Source organism: Periplaneta americana, chromosome 5 (assembly GCF_040183065.1).
Source record: "Periplaneta americana isolate PAMFEO1 chromosome 5, P.americana_PAMFEO1_priV1, whole genome shotgun sequence".
NCBI classification, from domain to species: Eukaryota; Metazoa; Arthropoda; class Insecta; order Blattodea; family Blattidae; genus Periplaneta; species Periplaneta americana.
In genome coordinates this window covers 94691937-94711869 of record NC_091121.1, presented here as the reverse complement: position 1 = coordinate 94711869, position 19933 = coordinate 94691937, and the positions used below count along the sequence as shown (strand labels likewise).

At 36.8% G+C, this 19933-nt stretch overlaps 1 protein-coding gene across 1 annotated transcript in view; it reads left to right on the top strand.

Annotated features, from left to right (window-relative positions):
* Positions 1-19933, top strand: part of LOC138700428 (sclerostin domain-containing protein 1-like) — a 198574-nt gene that overhangs the window by 107141 nt on the left and 71500 nt on the right. The window lies entirely within an intron of this gene.

The following is a 19933-nucleotide window of genomic DNA, read 5'->3' as shown; positions in this document are numbered from 1 at the left end:
CTTCTGCCTCAAGTATAGGTTTTAAGTCTACTCCGCCTCAAAGACTAAAGATTTTTCGCACTCTAGATGCCCGCTGAACGTCTAACGCTCTGTTGACGTCATTGATGAAAGAACCAATTAGTGCCATCTACTTCACGTTATTTCAGTAGTGGAACCCGCTATCTCTAGCCGAATAACGTGAACGTGAATAAAGATTACTGTAGGCATAATTCAGTGTTAAGACATGATATCTCATTTTGAATTTAATAATAATAATAATAATAATAATAATTATTATTATTATTATTATTATTATTATTTACTTTAGCTGGCAGAGTTAAGGCCGTAAGGCCTTCTCTTCCACTCAACCAGCAAAAAGTGTATATACATATGCATGAACTTACAAAGAATCCAACAATTTGATTTAGATGAGAGTTACATGTATACAAAAGTTATTTACAAATTAAACAACAAAATACTATGAACTATTAATTAAACACTGAAATAAACTGTGTAGCAGAATTAAACTAAAATACATAGAATGTTAATATATTTCAAATAATATTAGATAATAGAAAGAGATTATTACGAGACAATTAAAATACAGCACAATCAGGATGATGTCTAAAGAAAAAAGTAACAATGTAGTCAGTGATAGTTTAAATCAGTATGATTGGAGTGAAATGCTAATAAGCTTAAAAAGCTGTTCTTAAAGGTGTTTATTGTCTTGCAGCCCCTAATACTTTGTGACAAGGAATTCCATTGACGCGAGGTGGATATTGTAAAAGATGATGAATAACAAGATGTTCTATGAAGAGGTATACTTAGCGTGCCACAGATAAGTGATCTGGTATTTACGTCGTGGTTAGAGTACAGATAAGAGAAACGAGACGAAAGGTAATTTGGTGTTGAAGTGTGCAGAATTCGAAAGAGTAAAGACAAAGAGTGTAAAGTTCTACGTTCTTTAAGTCGGAGCCACGAGAGACTTGCGAAGGACGGTGATATGTGATCATACCGTCGGATGTTGCACACGTATCTGACGCACATATTCTGAGCTCGCTGTAACTTGACTGACAATTCAGAACTTAGGTCACTTAACAAAACGTCACAATAATCGAAGTGCGGCGTTACTAGGGTTTGCACTAGGGTAAGTTTTAGTTGCTGGGGCAAGAAGTTTCTCAAGCGACTCAAACAGTGAATGGAGGAACAGATTTTTTTTATCGTTTCTTTAACTTGAAAATTCCAACTTAGATTATTATCAAAAAAGAAGCCAAGATTTTTTACGACAGATGAATAAGGGATTAGCGTGTTGTTAAGGGTAACAACTGAAAGATTACTGTTATTAAGGGAGTTAACTAAACGCTTATGTCCAATAATTATGGCTTGAGTCTTACTTGGATTAAGTGCGAGTCCGAAATTGGCCGCCCAAGTGGAGACAGTGGCTAGGTCACAATTTAACTTGTCAATCGATTCATTGATCGTATTGGGTCTGGAATGTATGTAAAGTTGTAGGTCGTCGGCATAGAGGTGATATCGGCAATACTGTAAGTTCTTTGATACGTCATTAATGTAGATAGAGAAAAGTAGTGGTCCTAATACGGAGCCCTGCGGCACTCCCGCCTTTGTGCATCTCCATTGGGAGAATTGATTATCAAGTGAAACACACTGTTGGCGGTCACGTAGGTAGGAGTCCATCCAGCTCAAGGTATTGTCTGACAGGTGCAAAGCCTTCATCTTTGCAAGAAGCAAGTCGATATCAACAGAACCAAAGGCATTGCTGAAATCGAGAAGAGTTAGTGCCGTTACTTCACCCCTATCCATAGCTTCACGGATGTCCTCAGTCACTTTAAGTAGGGCTGTAGAAGTGCTGTGTCCATGTCTAAAACCCGATTGATAGTCATCAAGGAGTTTGTGTTCGTCGAGATAGTTCATAAGTTTTCCATGTACAATATGTTCTAATGCTTTTGAAAGAGTGGGAAGAATTGATATCGGTCTGTATTGGTTTACTGTAGAAGGTGTGTTAGATTTAGGTAAAGGTTTCACTAATGCCATTTTCCAGAGAGAGGGGTAGGACCCAGTCATAATAGATGCATTGAATATATGGGTGACGGTCGGCAGGATCACATCTATTATTTTATACAGGAGAGTGATATTTATATTGTCTATACCTTGGGCTTTAGATTTCATACGTCGCAGCGTCTTCATTACGTCAGTCGGGTTAATGTATTTAAAGAAGAATTTATCCCACACAGGTTGGGGGTAAGATCTGAGAAATTCAAGAGTCTCTTGCTTATGTAATGGTTCAGGTGGAGCAGTGACAAAATGTTCATTTAGACTATTGAGTGACAAGTTGATGTTATCTACCCGAGGCTTTGCTTTTGTTAGACCCAGGTTATTAAGGTTACGCCACAATTCTTTCGCACTGACCGAAGGTAGAATAAGGGAATGTGCATGGCGTAATTTAGCATTTCTTACTGCTTGATTACATTTATTTCTTAAAACTTTGTAAGTATTAAAATCTAATTCGTCCTTGCTCCGTCTGTATTTACGATAAGCAGTGTCTCTGTCTGTCATGAGTAATTTTATGGCATCGCACATCCAAGGCGCAGGGTGTCTACCAACTCGTCTGGTTTTCAAGGGTGCGTGTTTATCGTATAACTGAATTACTAGGTCGTTAAATTTTTCGATTTTGTCGTCAATGTCTGGTAAGTTCCACACTTCAGTCCAAGGCAGGCTAAGTGCGTCATTGATTAATTCATCATGCTCAATATGCTTTAAGTCCCGGTATGATGTGATGCGAGGTTTATATTTTGGACAATACAAGGAATATTCTAAAAAGATTATGTCGTGTGCTGAGATACCCGGCGCTGGTAGTTGTCCATTCGTTAATACTAGCTGAGGATTAGTCGTGGCAATAATGTCAAGAAGTGTCTCCGATTCCTGGGTGTGGTGGGTAGCTGCGGAAGGAAGGATGGATATATTGTAAGACTCAAACATGTTCTTAAGTTGAACTGTAGCGTAATTACTTGAATTTAATAAGTTTGTATTGAAATCGCCTAAAATAACAGTATTGTCATAGTGAGGCACAAGATTAAGCAAAGGTGTTTCAAGGTCACTTAAGAATCCTGTGGATGATATTCATCTACTTAGAACAGCTGTTCAAGATGGATAAATTATTCAAGCCGAAGTATAAAAAAGCTCAGAAAAGTATTTTTAGTTAAGATTCCAACAAAAGAAAACGGTTGATTCGTGAGTACTACGCCAAGCGAAAACGCTCTTAACTAGAAAATCAGTATAGATTTTGAGTGGCGACCACTTTTAGAAGTAAATTCCATTCTTTCTCAACATTTTTCTCGCTTTGATCCCCCATTTAACGCGAAAAAACAAAAACAGTTACCGCTTATCAACTTTTTAAGGTGTAAATGTTTATTCTGAACAGATCACATCGAAGGTAGTATTTTTTTCTTATTTGGATGGGTGGATGGAACCAAGTCATTAATCCTAATCTACGACACGGGCACCCCAACTTTATATTTCTCCGGAGAAAGCCATGTTAAAAACTTTCTTACCCTTAAAATTTCATCAACTCTGTGGCATGAACCCGCGAACCTCGTGTCCAATGGCAAGCATGGTAACCACAGACCACTACTAGTGAAGATCGGATAGCCGCTATAAAAAACCAGCATCTTTTCTTGCGACGCACAGTGTGTAATTTAGCGAGTCTAGCCGGCCAAAAATCATTTCTCGAAAACTAATCGCTCAATTTTCATAAAATTTGGTATGTACCTTGAATTATTGAAGTGGATAAGTTTTTAATAATGAAAATGAAAATAGCAACTATTTTTACTGAAAATAAAATTAGTAATGTAAAAAATTCGATTTGAGTGAAAAAATAAATTAATGTTCATAATGTGGAAGCGTAAGACGAAGGAATATTGCTACATATCTTACTCGTTCAAACGTCAGATACATCCTTATCAGAATCTATATCCTCGCTGCTAGTCTCTCCTTCGGCATCACCGAGTAATGGAGGCTCGGATACAACTGCAGCACTACTATTAATACTAACCGCGATTTTCTCTTCTTAATTTCTTTAAGCTGGTGATGTAAGGGTCCAAAGAAATAAGTAGCCTGAGTAAAAGATCGGTATTTGTGTCTTTCTTGATGTTTTCCTTGCGAAGACTTCTCTGAAAAGTCTGATATAGTATTTGTTATTTGTTTTCTGAGCTTCCTCAGATAGTTTGCCAGCAGGTATAATAGTGTCCTATGACCTTCTGTCCATGAGCCAAGAGTTTGTAAAGGGTTGTAGGCATATAATACTGTTTGTGCAATACTGTCTGTGCAAGCAGGTTAAATCGATGTAGGTTAACCCAAACTACATTATCATTATGTATTTTACATTCCTTCTGGGACATTCTGTATTTTCGAGGTGTTCACTTTTTGTTTTTGCGATTTTCATTAGTTCTTCTATTCTAGGTCCAATTGCAGTTTCTTTTAAATTTCGGAAACTAATGACAAGATATAACCATATGTCTGTAATGAAGGAATGGCGCATGTGAGTCAAAGTTGCATAATAAACACACTCTAGATATTGTCTCACTTTGTTTATTTTGTAGCTTCATGTAAACATTTCCGCAACGCTGCCAGGTAGAAGAATTTTTAAGAATTAAACTGCGTGTATAATATATCGCAGATACACATATTATTACACTATTTTACACAATAAATACGTGTATATCTGTCGTTAGGCATTAAATGAAACGCAGGAAGCCATAAAGATAAACTTTACATGATCGTAACAGAATAAGCTTCAGTACTTGGAACACGTAGTTGGCAATAAAATAGCACTCTTTCAGTATTTATGTTCGTACCATAAAATCGATTGATGTTATTTGACATAATTTTATTATTCAAACAGAATTTACATTTTTAAACGATATTGTTCATTTAAATGTATTCTGAGATGATGAGTTCCTTATTGCACTTTCTGATTTTCATTTAGGAATAACTATGTAGTATCATTTCTTCTTCTCTTCTTCTTCAGTAGGTGCTACAACTCCGTCGAAGTTTTGACCTTCTCAATTGAGGGGTTGGGTGCAAGAAAGGCACTTCTCTCAAATGCAAGTTTTGAGAAAATTGATGTTGAAAATTCAAACCGTAATAATATTATCTATGCACGCCTTTACATTTTGGGTACTCCTGGCCTCTATGATCACAGTACTGAACTACAACTTGGTGATCATATGCATAACAGATCAGGGAACACAATAAAGCGTTTTGCTCAAAAAGGTCATATCCTCTAAAATGCCCTTCTTGCACCCAGCCCTTCAATTAATTTACGCCATTCCTTTCTGTTATGAACAAGATTTGGCCAATTCATTACTTTCAGTATTTTCAAATCATTGGTTATGTTTTCCTTCCATCTACTTTTTGGTCTTCCTTTTGGTCTTTTACTGATGGGGTTCCATTTATATATTTTCTTAACTGTTTTACCTTCGTCCATACGCCATCCTTTGCGCTTTGATATAGTTTACTATGTGTTGGTTTTGTATTAAAATATTTAACTCTTTATTATTTCTAATTCTCCACTCATCGTTTGCATCTTTTATTGGGCCAAATATTCTCCTTAGTATTTTCCTTCCAAAGACCAGGAGTTTTTGCTTAGACAATTCAGTCAGGATCTAGGTTTCACTTGCATATACTGCAATTGGTCTTATTACTGTTAAATATAGTCTTAATTTTGCTTGTTTGGATGCATATTTGCTTTTGAATAGGTTGAGATTTGCAAAATATGCTTTATTTGCCATAACAATTCTATTGTTTATTTTTTCCTCGATATTGTTTTCGTCGTAGTACCATTTACCTACTATTAATCTCGGAAGAGAGTGTGTTCTCGGAGTAACTGAAAGGCGTCAACCTTCAATAGTTCTCACAATACTATGTATAAATCACTTTCTCCGCCACAAAACTAGTGAGACTTAAGCACAAGTGTAAATAAAAAGAGACATTATTTCTATCTGGCCATAACGTCAGCATTGAAAAACACCAAACCTTGAGAAAATATAGATCAAACATAACATAAAAAAGACAAATTTGTGAAATTTCGAAATTCTTACAATAATATTCCCAAATCGTGTTTCTTAAACGTGAGATCATTTAAATTATTAAATAACTAGCCGTACCCGTGCGCTCCGCTGCACCCGTTAGAAGTAAATATAAAGTAATTACATAATTAAAATAGGACATTTGGTCCAGGGAAGATTCGTGTTTGACAGAAGGATAAATCGTTTAATATATTACTTAATTTAAATTGTATTTAAATAATTAAAATGCGATCATTTTGGTCCAGAGACCACTCATTTGGTGCAACGACAATTCCTTTAACATGTTTCTTAATTTTTATTACATGCATCCATACTTTAATGAAGACTGACATATCATTTAGATTTAATGTGTATACTTTATTTTACTTGCTATAGCCAATGTTTCCATTGAATTATGATAATAACTTAATTTTAACCCTTGTTTTCTAAGTATTCAGTAAATGGCACTTGGGCCACTATGGTTCTGAACCCTTCAAATAACTTAAATAACTTAAATTATATTATATTATATTATATTATATTATATTATATTATATTATATTATATTATATTATATTGTATTATATTGTATTGTATTGTATTGTATTGTATTGTATTGTATTGTATTGTATTGTATTGTATTGTATTGTATTGTATTGTATTGTATTGTATTGTATTGTATTGTATTGTATTGTATTATATTATATTATATTATATTATATTATATTATATTATATTATATTATATTACATAAAAAATGTGTTGATAACGGATGTACACCGATAAGTAAGTTTTTAATTTGTTATGGGGGCTCTTGAATCTCAGGAGAAACAAATTTTATTTTACAACAGCGCAACATAATCTGCTTGGCTCATTACCCAATTTTTTTTGCAATGCATTTAATGCATATGTATTTTATGTATTTTAACACGATTCAATTGAGCATAGTTAAAATTTGGATTATAAAATAATGGAATGCTAAGCTAACATATTATTACTGCATATTAAATCAATACACTCTTGTGGTTCGTTAATTCTCTGAGATAAACATTATTTTAAGAAATACAGGAAACGAATACACAGAATAGCCTATCAAGTTGTTTGTGCATAAGAAGCTATTTTAATCTTACCTGTCCTCAATTCACTCCGAAGTTATTGTAATAACATTATAGCATTATGTCCTTATAGAGAAACTACACTTTCCAATGGTGAAATAATAATTAATTACACAAATCGGTTAATTTAGCTTCCGATATTACTTCATACAAACACAGAAACATTCTCTGTAGCTATGATTTACAGCTTTCGATTGTTGTTCACGAAGGCTCCTTATAGACAAAGTCATTTGTTTATTTCATTACAGCGCCTTAGATGGCAGTTATTTTAATTTTGAAACTCATTTATCTCATTAAATATCAGTCCTATCAAAATTTTTCAAAGAATAAAACTTATCGGAAATGATTTTTAAAGAAAGTTTTGCTATGTAACATTTTTCACAAAAATCAATAATAAGCGAGATATTTCGATTTATTTAATTCAGGCCCCCTTATAACCCCCCTTTTAAATAATGTATTTTGAATGCCATATAGCCTAAAATCTAAGCTACAACGAACTTAATTTATATTCCAATTTTCATCGAAATCGGTTCAGCCATTATCGCGCGAAAAGGTAACAAACATACAGACAGACATACAAACAAAAATTTCAAAAAAGTGATTTTCGGTTTCAGGGTGGTTAATTATATATGTTAGGACCAATTATTTTTGGAAAATCGAAAATTACCAGAAAAATTTCGGCTACAGATTTATTATTAGTAGCCTATAGATAAGTTATTTTAACTTATGTTACAATTCGAAGTTGTATCCTATGGCCCAAAGCTAAAGTAGGCGTATATTTTAATCTATGTAGTCTTCTTGGTAACAGAATAAATTATGCTTCTTCCTTTTAAGGCATAATGAAAACTCATTAATACAGGGTTGTTTTCGATCTCTGATAACGAATTAGAATGACGACATGTGCGTTAGGAATCACGACGACAGCTGAATTGCGGCGAGAGGTGACAGACCAGTAGTGAGTGCTTTCATAATCAGAGTGCACGGTGTATCACAGTAGCAATGCCCAAGAAAATGGAGCCTTTTTGGGAGGGGTACATAACAACTCTTTCCGATGCCAAGTACGGTTACGTGGAAATCACAGGAGCCTAGAAAAAAAGTTGCGTCTTTATTTCCAAGAAAGGCATCTTGTGTGTGCCTAATAAGACTGGCAAAACTCGGCTGGGATTAATTCCAGAGTGGAAAAAGCAAACAAATCCACCCCCCGTCACAAGTCGCCGCACCCCACGAGATGATACAAATTAATTCCATTCGAGCTTTACCAATTTATTAAGTACACAGAAGATGCCTTTCTTGGAAATAACGAAACCTCATTTATTGCAGGCTTCTTTTATTTTTACTTAACTGTACTTGGCATCGGAAAGGGTTATTATGTGCCCCTCCCAAAAAGGCTTGATTTTCTTGGGAATTTCTGTCAGTCGCCGTGCACTCTGACTATGAGATCACCCACTACTGGTCTGTCACCTCGCGCCACAGTTCAACTGTCGTCTGACTCCTGACGCACATGATGTCATTCAAATTCATTATCAGAGATCGGAAACAACCCTGTAGTCTACGTAAAGCAATCTGCCAGCAATGAGTCTTATCTTCGACAACAGAATTATTTCAACAGTACACACCATCAATCTTTTGAAGAAATTATAAATAACTGTTTTATAAAGTATATTTGTCATAATATTATCTGATATTCGCCTTACAGTTATGATAAAAGCAACCCGGCAATCAGCCCAAGCAAAATTGAAACCCGGGCTCGAGCAGTCTCTGATCACGAGGAAAACGCGCTACCGCTAGAGCTACGCTGGTGGCTTCCATGAATGAAAAGAAACTTTTCTTTTATAAATGGCGGGAACTTGACTGTTCATCATTCACCCATATGAAGCCAATTCTGTAGATCAATTTACTGACAGTGTCGTTGTCTAGGGTGTGCCATAGGAGGCTGGTCCAGGCTACACTCGCGATGATTAGATGATGGAGATTTTTTGGAATTCCACAGGGAAACCGGAGCTCCTGGAGAAACTCTCTGTGTTACCTGGACTACGGGTGTGCCCAACACAAGTTATAAATCGGGGAATATGCCAGGGATCGAACCCGGGTCCACTGAAAAGAAACTAATGAATAGAGGGTAGTGAACGATCATCTCAAAAGAATGGATGAAGCCTGCGTTTCTGAACAAGTTCTAAATTGTAACGTAGAGAAAAACGAGATATGTGAAGACAAACAGAGGATAGAAAGATACTCGTAGCAATATTCATAAACATCGGTTAACGTAGCAACCATGGATTACGAAAGCACGGGTAAATAAGTAAATATCGTTAAAATGTAATTTTTGTGCACCATACGTAATTCTTCAGGAAGGGAAAAGGTACGAGAATGCAACTGGACTGCTACGAACAATCGGCGAAAGATACCTAGAGAAGAATAGAGAAGTGTATATAGTATTTGTGAACCTAGAAAAGGCGTTTGACAGAGTGGATTGTAATAAACTGATGGGGATCCTAAAGAAAATTGGCGTGGATTATAAAGAGAGGAGGCTGTTCGGTAACCTTTATATGAAACGAGTCAAAGTCAGGATAGGAGAAGAAATGTCTGAAGGAAGTGAAATAGAGAGAGGAGTACGATAAGGATACCATTTTTATCACCTACCCTGTTCAACATCTATTTGGAGGATTTAGTGAAGAACTGTTTTCGGAACATGGGAGGAGTGATAGTAGGAGGAACGAGAATAACGTGTATAAGATTTTCTGATGATATAGCGCTGTTAGCAGAAGAAGAGATGATACTAAGGGATATGCAACTGGAGCTAAATGACAGCTGTGAGCAATATGGAATGAAGATAAATGCCAACAAGACGAAGAGCATGATCATAGGAAGAAAAGCAAAGAAGGTCAACTTGCGAATTCTAAATGAGGTATTAGAGGAAGTGGACAGCTTCAAATACTATAAGCAGTAACATGAGCTGCTGCCAAGAGTCAAAAGAGATTAGTAATGGCAAAGGAAGTTTTTAATAGAAAAACGAGCATCTTCTGCGGACCTCTGGAGAAAGAACTAAGGAAGAGACTACTGAAGTGCTTTGTATGGAGTGTGGCATTGTATGGTGCAGAAACATGAATATTACGACGAAGTGAAGAGAAGCGACTAGAAGCACTTGAAAATGTGGATATGGAGAAGGATGGATGTGTGAAATGGACAGAGAGGATAAGAAAAGAACCTGTGTTGGTAAGAGTGGTTGAAGAAAGAATGATGCTGAAACTGATCAGAAAGAGGAAAAGGAATTGGCTGGGTCACTGGTTGAGAAGAAACTGCCTCCTTCAGAAGGATTCACTGGAAGGAATGGTGAACGGGAGAAGAGTTCGGGGCAGAATAAATCAGATAATAGACTACATTAAGATATGAAGAGACAAAGAGGAAGGCAGAAAATAGGAAAGACTGGAGAATGCTGGGTTTGCAATGAAAGACTTGCCCTTGGGCAGAACACTATGAATGAATGAATACGTAATTACCGGTTACTCACACCTGGTTAGCTGACATCTCATTTAACGAGAGTAAAGTCTGTGATGGTACACTGTTTCTACAAAGTGAAGAAAGGAAAGCACCCATACCTCTGCAAAGACGATAGTCAAACGTCTTTTCCATGTCTAAGAACGACTGTGCTTACTCTACATCGAAACGAACGTATCCTATACTGTTCGTGTTGCGTTTGACTTTCGGCGGGTTGTTGTGTTTCCAGGTTGCATTACTTTGTTTTTCAGTGCTGTCAGGTTAAAATCTTACAAAATGGAAAATAAAAAGCGAAAATTATTATATCTTAATATGAGCCTGAAATATTGATCGAATTAGTTACTAGATTTAAATATGTTATATTTAAAAAATGGAATATCCATTAAGGAAGAGGATACAGAAGATTAGTACGAATGTGTGTACAACCCAGAGCCTCACTTCTATACCTGGAAACTGTGCAATATCCTAGCAGTAAGAGCCATTCATAAGTCCTCTTCGTTCAGCTTGCGACGTAGGAAAAGAGTTACTCGAGTGTTCCCTCTTAAAATACAGTACTGTAAATATCAGTTGCATAACATCGTAATGTAAGCAGCCGATTCATAGAAGAAATAGGGTTGTTTCTGAGTTATTTCAAGTAATACATTTCTTGCAGCAGAAACGAAACGGTAGATTTTGATTAACGAAATCTCTCCTGAAATTTTCTGTTACTAATTCCTTACAATAATTCTCTCTTTCTACTAATGAAACATAACGCTCACCATCATCCCTGTCCGAGTAATCCAAGTTATGGCAGCTAGGCATTACCGTGATTGCCTCCTGTTTGTGAGTAAGTCCTAATCGAGGTTGATGCACGGTAAAAATGCTTAACCAGGAGTTAAATTTTAACCGGTGGTTACAATAACAGACGTTGATGCGCGTGGTCATCAATGAGACGGTCAACAGGTATGCTTAAGCCCTGAATTGCTTTTTTTTAAGATGGTTATTTAACGACGCTGTATCAATTACTCGGTTATTTAACGTCGATGAAATTGGTGATAGCGAGATGAGGTCAAGGATTCGACATTCGCATTTTAGTTGGGGAAAACCTTGGAAGAAACCCAATCAGGTAATCAGCCCAAGCGGAAATCGAAGCCACGTCCGAGCGCTACTGCGGATCAGAAGCCAAACGCCTAAGCAGACTGAGCTACGCCGGTGGCTTCCTGAATTGGTGGAGATCAATAACTTTACTATTATCAGTCAAACATTATTTAAAACATACTGTATCTTCTGCTTCATTAGACACTACTATCTATAAAAATGAAGGAGAAAATTATAAGAGCCTATTTTAAATACAATATACGGCAAAACAAACAACATTGAACTTGTCATTCATCTGCTGTCAAAGTTTCCCTAGCAACGAAGTAGGCTATTTATTTATTAGATGTAAAAGTTTGACATATTGTGAATTCAATGTAGCTTTGATTTCTGCAATTATGGTTCTCACAACAGAGGAGAAGGTGTTTATTGCCGAGCATTATTTCCGATCATAAGAGTACTGAAATTACAAACATAGCTATTCTGAAAATCAAGATAAGTCATTATAACATGCAAGGTAACATAAAACTGATCCCGTACGACGAAACTTCTCGACGACAGCTAACATTGTTGTGTTATTTGGTGTCGCATTGTTAAATCGCTCCTGGTACTGCTCTTTAAAGTGGCGCAAGCTCGGCCCATTCTGACGCCCCACTCCATATGACCGGAAATAATGCTCGACAATAAACATCTTCTCCTCTGTTGTGAGAACCATAATTGCAGAATTCAACACAACACTGAATTCACAATATGTTAAACTTTGACATAGAATAAATAAATACTTCGTTGCTAGGAAAACGTGGACAGCAGATTGGCAATAATTTGTGTCGTATATTACTACTTTGTGAAATTTTATCATAGGCCTACGACCTTAATACAAGCAATGTTACTTTTCGGGTAAAAATTGTTATATTATCATTTGCAAATGTTTCGGATAATGAATTCAAACAAAATACGTCGTTGACAAAAGGACGGAATAAAAGCCTCATAGATATTGTAGAAACAACTTTTTACGAATGCGAAAAACTTGTATTTTTGCAAAAATTCCATTATCTATTTCTACAGCATCATAATAATACATAGGGTAAAGGTTGATCATATTGTAATATGAGTAATATTGTGATAGTTCTTTTTGAGAATTTATTACAATTTTACTGAGCGAGAGGAAGATCGGTTTCTTGCGTCAACATATTAAGGGAATGTTCGTGGACAAGTTTCTGTATAAAAATGGTCCTTCTCTCGCTCTGTAAAATTGTAATAAATTCTCAAAAAGAACTATCACAATATTACTCGTATCACAATATTACAAACTTTTACCCTATATATACTTCGCATAATGAGGAAGAGAAGCCAAAGAAAAACGTACGGAAATCGGAAAATATAGATGAATTTTCATTTGATGCCGAAAATCGAACTCTGATTCACTTTAATGATACAAGTTTGTTAACTGTCATTTGAATTAATCACATGTTCTTCAAGCCAAAGAATAGCTGCTATTGTCGTGATTGATGTGGCTGTGCAAGTGTGTTTTTACTCTTCCGGGCGTGACTGGCGAAAACCTAGAGCGAGAGAGAAGTGAGCAAGCCTGGGAAGCCGCGCAGTGCACCTGTGTGGGAACGGGCTCGCACAGCTTCCGGTGACGGCCGCTTCACATTCCGACCGACCTGGTCGTTCTGTAATCCTGCACCAGGACGATGCGACCACCGCCGCTTCTGGGAACCAACGGTCACGGCCTATTTTAAGGCTCGCGTGAATCATACTCCCTTCAAAGGTTGCCGGCTCGTGACTGATTTCAATTTGACTGCCTGTGTGCGATCAGAGATTCCCAAACTTACCTCCATAGCGAATAAATCTATTTTTTCCGCAACCTTTTTTTATTCTATTCTTTCATTATAAAAACAGCAATTGCTGAAGCAATAACAATAATAATAGTTGAATTGCTAGAGATTGCGGTGAGTGATTCAACACTGAATTCATTCTTGTCAGAGTAGGGCTGTCCAAACTATAAACCAACAAAAAAGAAGTCATCGAAGTTACAAGGAAAATCCACACGAACATACTATTTTATAAGACGTCGTTCGTTCACTGTGGGGTTCAAACAGTACACTTTTCGATCCATGAATTCAACGGGTTTTCGGCAAGGAAAGAAGATCTACAGTATATACTTCCGTAGGGGACATGTGTTGTGTTGCTCCAAACTGAGCATGTTATCGGAGTATGTAAATCGCTACCAGTAGGCGTACTGAAAATCCAGTGTTAGTTGAACATTTTGTTCGACAACAAGAAACATCAACGTCTTCAAATAATGGCTCAAGAAATACATTCAAAACCATTTCCAGCTCCAAAACATAATTTCAATTTGAGCCGTTCAGAGCAGAAGTGGTGTAAGTCAAAAATGGGTAATGAGGGTTAAAGTATACATTCTGTAAAATACAGCGCAAAGTAGCAATTAATATTGAATTTATTTAAACTATTAGTAGTCAGTGGACAGCACGAAGGACAAATTAATTGCTACTTTGCGCTGTATTTTACAGAATTTTTACTTTAAACCTCATTACTCAATTTTGACTTACACCACTTCTGCTCTGAATGGCTCATTTAAAGCTAGTTGATATACTTTAGTAGATATTTTTTTTATTTCTATGACTTTATACATAGAACATTTTTATAAGATATCCCTTGCATATTACCATACTAGGTTTTCCTATAATTCACTATCATCTTGCAAGTTTAAAAGTGTTCAGTTTCTTACGGAGTTAGTTCTTTTCATCAATTAATCTGTGTACAGGTTCTACCAAACATTTAAGGACATCACTCTATAAGTGATGTTTCACTCCTGTCCTTAAACTTAATGTGAAACTCCCTGATGTTTATACAGGGACCAAATGCCTGTGAAAATTTAAGTTTTACTGTAAACCCAATGTGTTTACCTTTCAAACCGTGGATTGTACAGGGTGATTCACGAGGATTTACCGTCCCTTATGGAGCTTATTTCCTAAGACATTCTGAGTAAAAAATTTCATATAAACATTTGTCCTAATCTCAATATTTTTAGAATTACACTAATTTGAAGTTTTTGTAAAGTACCATTATTCCTGAGTTTTAAGGGCAAAAGAATATTACAGATAAAGAAGGAACTATTCAGGAGTATCATTTCTTTAATATTCTGAAGCTAAAAATGTGTTGTGAATTCCATAGTTGCTTCGTACAGAATTTTTTTTTTCGATTTTTAACTATAAAATTACATTTTCTTACGCATTTATCACAACAATTGTTACAAATCACGCCACTCTTGTAAATTCTTTAAGACTGTATAGTAGGATGCATAATTAAACTGTAAAGAATCAAGTTCCTAAAGCTGTATGATTTGCAACAATTTTTTTGATAAGTGCGTAAGAATGATATCATTTTTAGTTAAAAATTGAAAAATAAAATCTGTGCAAAACAATTAATAACACATTTTTAGCTTAAGAACATTAGCCAATTAAAGAAATGACACTTCTGAATAGTTCATTCTCTATTTGTAATATTTTTTTATCCTTAAAACTAAAGAAAAAGGTATTTTACTAACAACTTCAAATTAATGTAACATTGAAAATATTGAGATTACGACAAATGTTTATATTAGATTTTTTGCTCAGAATGTCTTCGGAAATAAGCTCCTTAAGGGACGGTAGCTCCTCATGATTCACCCTGCAGATAACAATTTTCAGATTTTTTTTTCCTTTAGAAAAAAAATACCATTTTTAGCTTCAAATTCGCGGCAAATGAACCCGGGTCCGCCACTGCCATTTACATCATAACATTGGGAGTTGGTAACATTGGTCAATCAGCTTATTCCCTCCATTTTTAGTAATCAGCTGTGAAGTTTGTTACAATATGGAAAAGTTGAATTTCTTCCTTGAAAAAAAAATTCAGTGAGTGTGGACGTGAAGTCGCAGATTATTGGGATGTAAAAGAATGACTGGAGATATTATCTAACTCTGACCCAAAATTCATTGATCTAAGTCAACCCACTCTGCAGTAATTAATTTTTTCCCACGACATATGTAATTTTTTCAAAAAGTTTCACAACAGAAAAATTGTTATATAAATCTACAGTTTGGAAAATAGACAGACTGGGTTTGCAGTAAAAACTTCACTTTTCACAGGCATTTGGTCCCTTTATAAACATCAGGGAGTTTCACATAAGTATTAGACAGGAGTGAAACATCACTTATAGAGAGGTGTCCTTAAGCTTCTGGTAGAACCTGTACAGATAAAAGATCCTTTGGGCTGAGAGGCCGTGGTCTACTGGCGGTGTTGCATCCAGATGTTTCGTCTACCGTACCTGTAGACGAAACTTCTCAGCCCGAAGGATCATCTATCTATAGACGCCGATCGTGAAAATCTTCATTCTAAAATCTGTATACAATTCCTCGCTGTAGCTGCACGGTCTAAGGCGCCATGTCCTGACTAAAGATACGGAATGAGGGCTGATTCGAGTCCTCCTGAAGGAAGAAATTGTCTTGTGAAATCTAGATCAGTGTGTGTGGTACGATGTCTTCCATCCAGGCGGCTCGGGATCGAACTCTGGCAAGGTCTTGATGAAATTTACAGTAGACAAACCAGACGTTGCAAGGTTTTCTCAGGATACTCCCGTTTCCCTCTATTCCATCAACACTCTCCACCTCCCTCTTATTTTATCTATCATCTACAATAGTAAAAACAGGCTGAAGTGAATCTTGAGGGTAGTAGGGATTTCTGATGCTCATATTAAACGGGCTTGGGGCTCCGGGCCCCTGACGCTTATCAGGCTATTCGTGTGGGGATGGGGCCTCACTAGCAGGATGGCCCACCTGTCAGCCAACGATGACAGGAAGTGTTTGGGAGCCCGAAGCCCCTGGAGCTTATCAGGCTATTCGTGTGAGGATGGGACGTCATTCTATCAGGAGCTGAGACAGGATGTCCCACGAATGCCACTCAGACCAGCTGTCGGACTCGGATAAGCATCGTACATATAGTGGCGTAATGGGCAAAGTGTGGCTAAGTGTATGGACTCATCCCGGGTTCAGCACTCGTAAAGCCAGCTAGTCAGAGGCATAAAAATAAACAGGTTCAATTACTGCATAGTACGCTTACTTGCAACATCTGTATCTATAGAGTAACCGGAGAGGGGTAGCGAGTTTGGCTTGTTATCTGAAGCTGCGTTCTAGCGAGGGTTCAAATACCGCTTGGACTGATTGCCTATTCGGAGATTTTCTAAGATTTTCTCTAACTGTAAAAGTGGATTTAAAGTAAGCCAATTTCGGTCCACCGCTGTGGAGTAACTGTTAGCCTTCTTGACCGTGAAACGAGCGGGCCAGGGTTCAAATCCTGGTCGGGACAAGTTACCTGGTTGAGGAAAAACGTCAGAAAAAATCCCAACCACACGAAGCAGAATTGCTTGGTAACTTTCGGCGTTGGACCTCGGACTCATTTCGTCTTTATTAGTATTATTTCATTAATCATCTTCATGAACATGGGGGACTGGTTCCAGGATCCGCCTGTAGGCGGCATCTGTCTGCGGGAGCTGCACATATCCAGAGAGGCCGCAGGGGCTTTAATAAGCGGACTGCGGGTGACCGTGGGAGTGCAGCTCCCTTGGATAGATGGCACCTTGGTGAGTCGTGGAATCGACGGCCAGTATGTTCTTCTGGTTGAGAATGAAGCAGATTCAGACACATGAATTGCGAACAGATTCCATCGATCTGAGGAGGCCGCAGAATAATATCACAGGCAGACGGAGAATCAGGTCTTCAGTCAGAACTGAATGCTGTGGCTGAATCGATATGATGACACCATGCAGTGAATCATTCGCTTGAAGAAGCAATCCTAATGGACTTCAACAATCATTACAACATAAGGAAGTTGTACAATAAACCTAAGGTTGCGGTGCTTGCCTGCTTGCCCTTCTCGAAGGAAAAACAGAGACTATGGCGAGTTCTCTGACGAATCTCGAAAAATATCATCGGTGTCACAAATTATAGCGATGCTATATGATCTTACAATTGATACAGCATTGTTGAATAGCCGATTTAAAATATTTATAATATATTGAATTCTCAATTCAGCCAGTTCGTAATTATTCTGATTACGATGACAACTACGCGATGCTGATGGTGGCGATCGTGAAAATGCTGAAGACTCTTGTTCTAAGCTAGAACGTAGTCAGAACTGCTGTTCAGAGTCCTTGTCAGGCGTTGACGCAAACTTTTAATTGGCGTTAGATTCGCATTACGCAGAGTCGCACAAACTGCTAGCGGCTATATTTGTAGTGTCACAGTTCTTAGAAGCGCACCGCTTGGCTCTTCCTTTATGCGTGGTAATTATTGTTTACTCTCCAACGAAAACAAGACTCCCAACTAAAGTAATTCGATAGCCCTTCTCAATGGCCTCACCAGGATGTTGGTCACATTGCTCTGATCTCTACCCGATAGGAGTCAGCTTCCTAGAAACTGCCGAGTTGGATAAACCCGTGTTCTCTACACGCGGTGTCGTACTTGAACCTCGGGTTTACAACACTGCAAGTTAATGCTTCTGCGCCTAATGGAATTTGTTACACATGTGACGGAGAAGTTGCCGCTCTACTCAGGCGTTCAATGTCTTGATTTATGTTTCAGAATAGAGAACACAAGTTCGTTGTTCTCGACGTGGCGCCTAAAAATATTTCTCACAGCAAAACAAAAGACTCAAAAATATTTCATGTACGTACTTCACTCTAAAAAAGAGCCATTACATAAATGCATGTATGTATATTATTTTAACTACGGTAACTAATTTTACACAATCACAAACCAAACCTTTGATCTATCAACATGTCACAATTCAGTTTATGCTAATGTTTGCTTTCAAAATTAACGTGTTGGTAGCAGTTAAACAATCGAAAATCAGATTTCATTTGTTGTTTTTGTTCCATTATTTGAAATAATAAGTGGTAATGATTATTTAAGGGGATAAGGAGCTAGGAGTTTCCGGTAGCAAGACTGTCCAGGCCGTTGCTTTGTTGCCCGGCCACCAGTAGCGCTAAACGTTTCAATTGAATTTTCTGAATGGACGCTGTTAGAAATAGCAAAATAACCACCATATTTGTTTCGAGATGAAAATCTCATAAAGATGTTATGAGTCGTTTGTGTTTTCATTAAGCAAATAAGTGAAAATTTCATTGGGACAACTTTGTATTTATTCTTATTCTGATTAAATTTTTACTTAATCTCTTAATTAAATAACATAAACACACAAAACATTCATGTTTAACAATCGTTATAACTTGACCAACAGCCATCAGCGTAGCTCGGTCAGTAGCGCGTTTTTCTACTGATTCGCAGTTGCGCTCGGGTCTGGGTTCGATTTTCGCTCGGGTTGATTACCTAGTTCAGTTTTTTTCCGAGATTTTCCATAACCGTAACTAGAATGTCAGGTAATCTATGGCAAATCCTCGGTCTCATCTCGCCAAATATCATCTCGCTATCACCAATTCCATCGACGCGAAATAACCTAGTAGTTGATACAGCGTCGTTAAATAACCAAGTAAAAAATGATCAACAAACCACAAATTCCCATTCAAATGTTCAAATGTTAAGCTTCAAAGTAAGGCCACCAGGAGAGTATCAGTTGTTCTCTGCTTCCCTGTCGTAATCTGCGCCTGCACTTGTGTTATTTTGTTATTCTGTGGATTTATTTTATGTCTCAAGTTTTATTGTTCATCCTTTAATCTATGTTAATAATTACGAACATGTTTTTAAATTGGTATTATAAAATAAAAGTTTATTATAATAGGATTTATACATTTAAAATGTACAACAACGGAGAATAATAATTAAAAATAGTAGTAAAATATTATTCTTATTCTGGTTATTTATCCTGAATTAATCTCTGTCCCCCCATATTCCCTGGATACCTAAAAGATTATGCAATAATCTCCGAAGAATTAAAATGAACGGCAGTGCACAACGCTATATTTAGCCTACAAAAGTAATAGCATTTTCCGACGATCCTGCAGTTATAACTAGGGACCGGATTTTTATGTAATTACATATTATATTCCTTTCAACCTAACCGTATATAAATAGCAAATCTTTGCGAATCTTGTAATTACTATTAATATATTAAAATTTGATACTACATATTTTTACATATTTACCCCACATTACATATTATGGCTTGCTA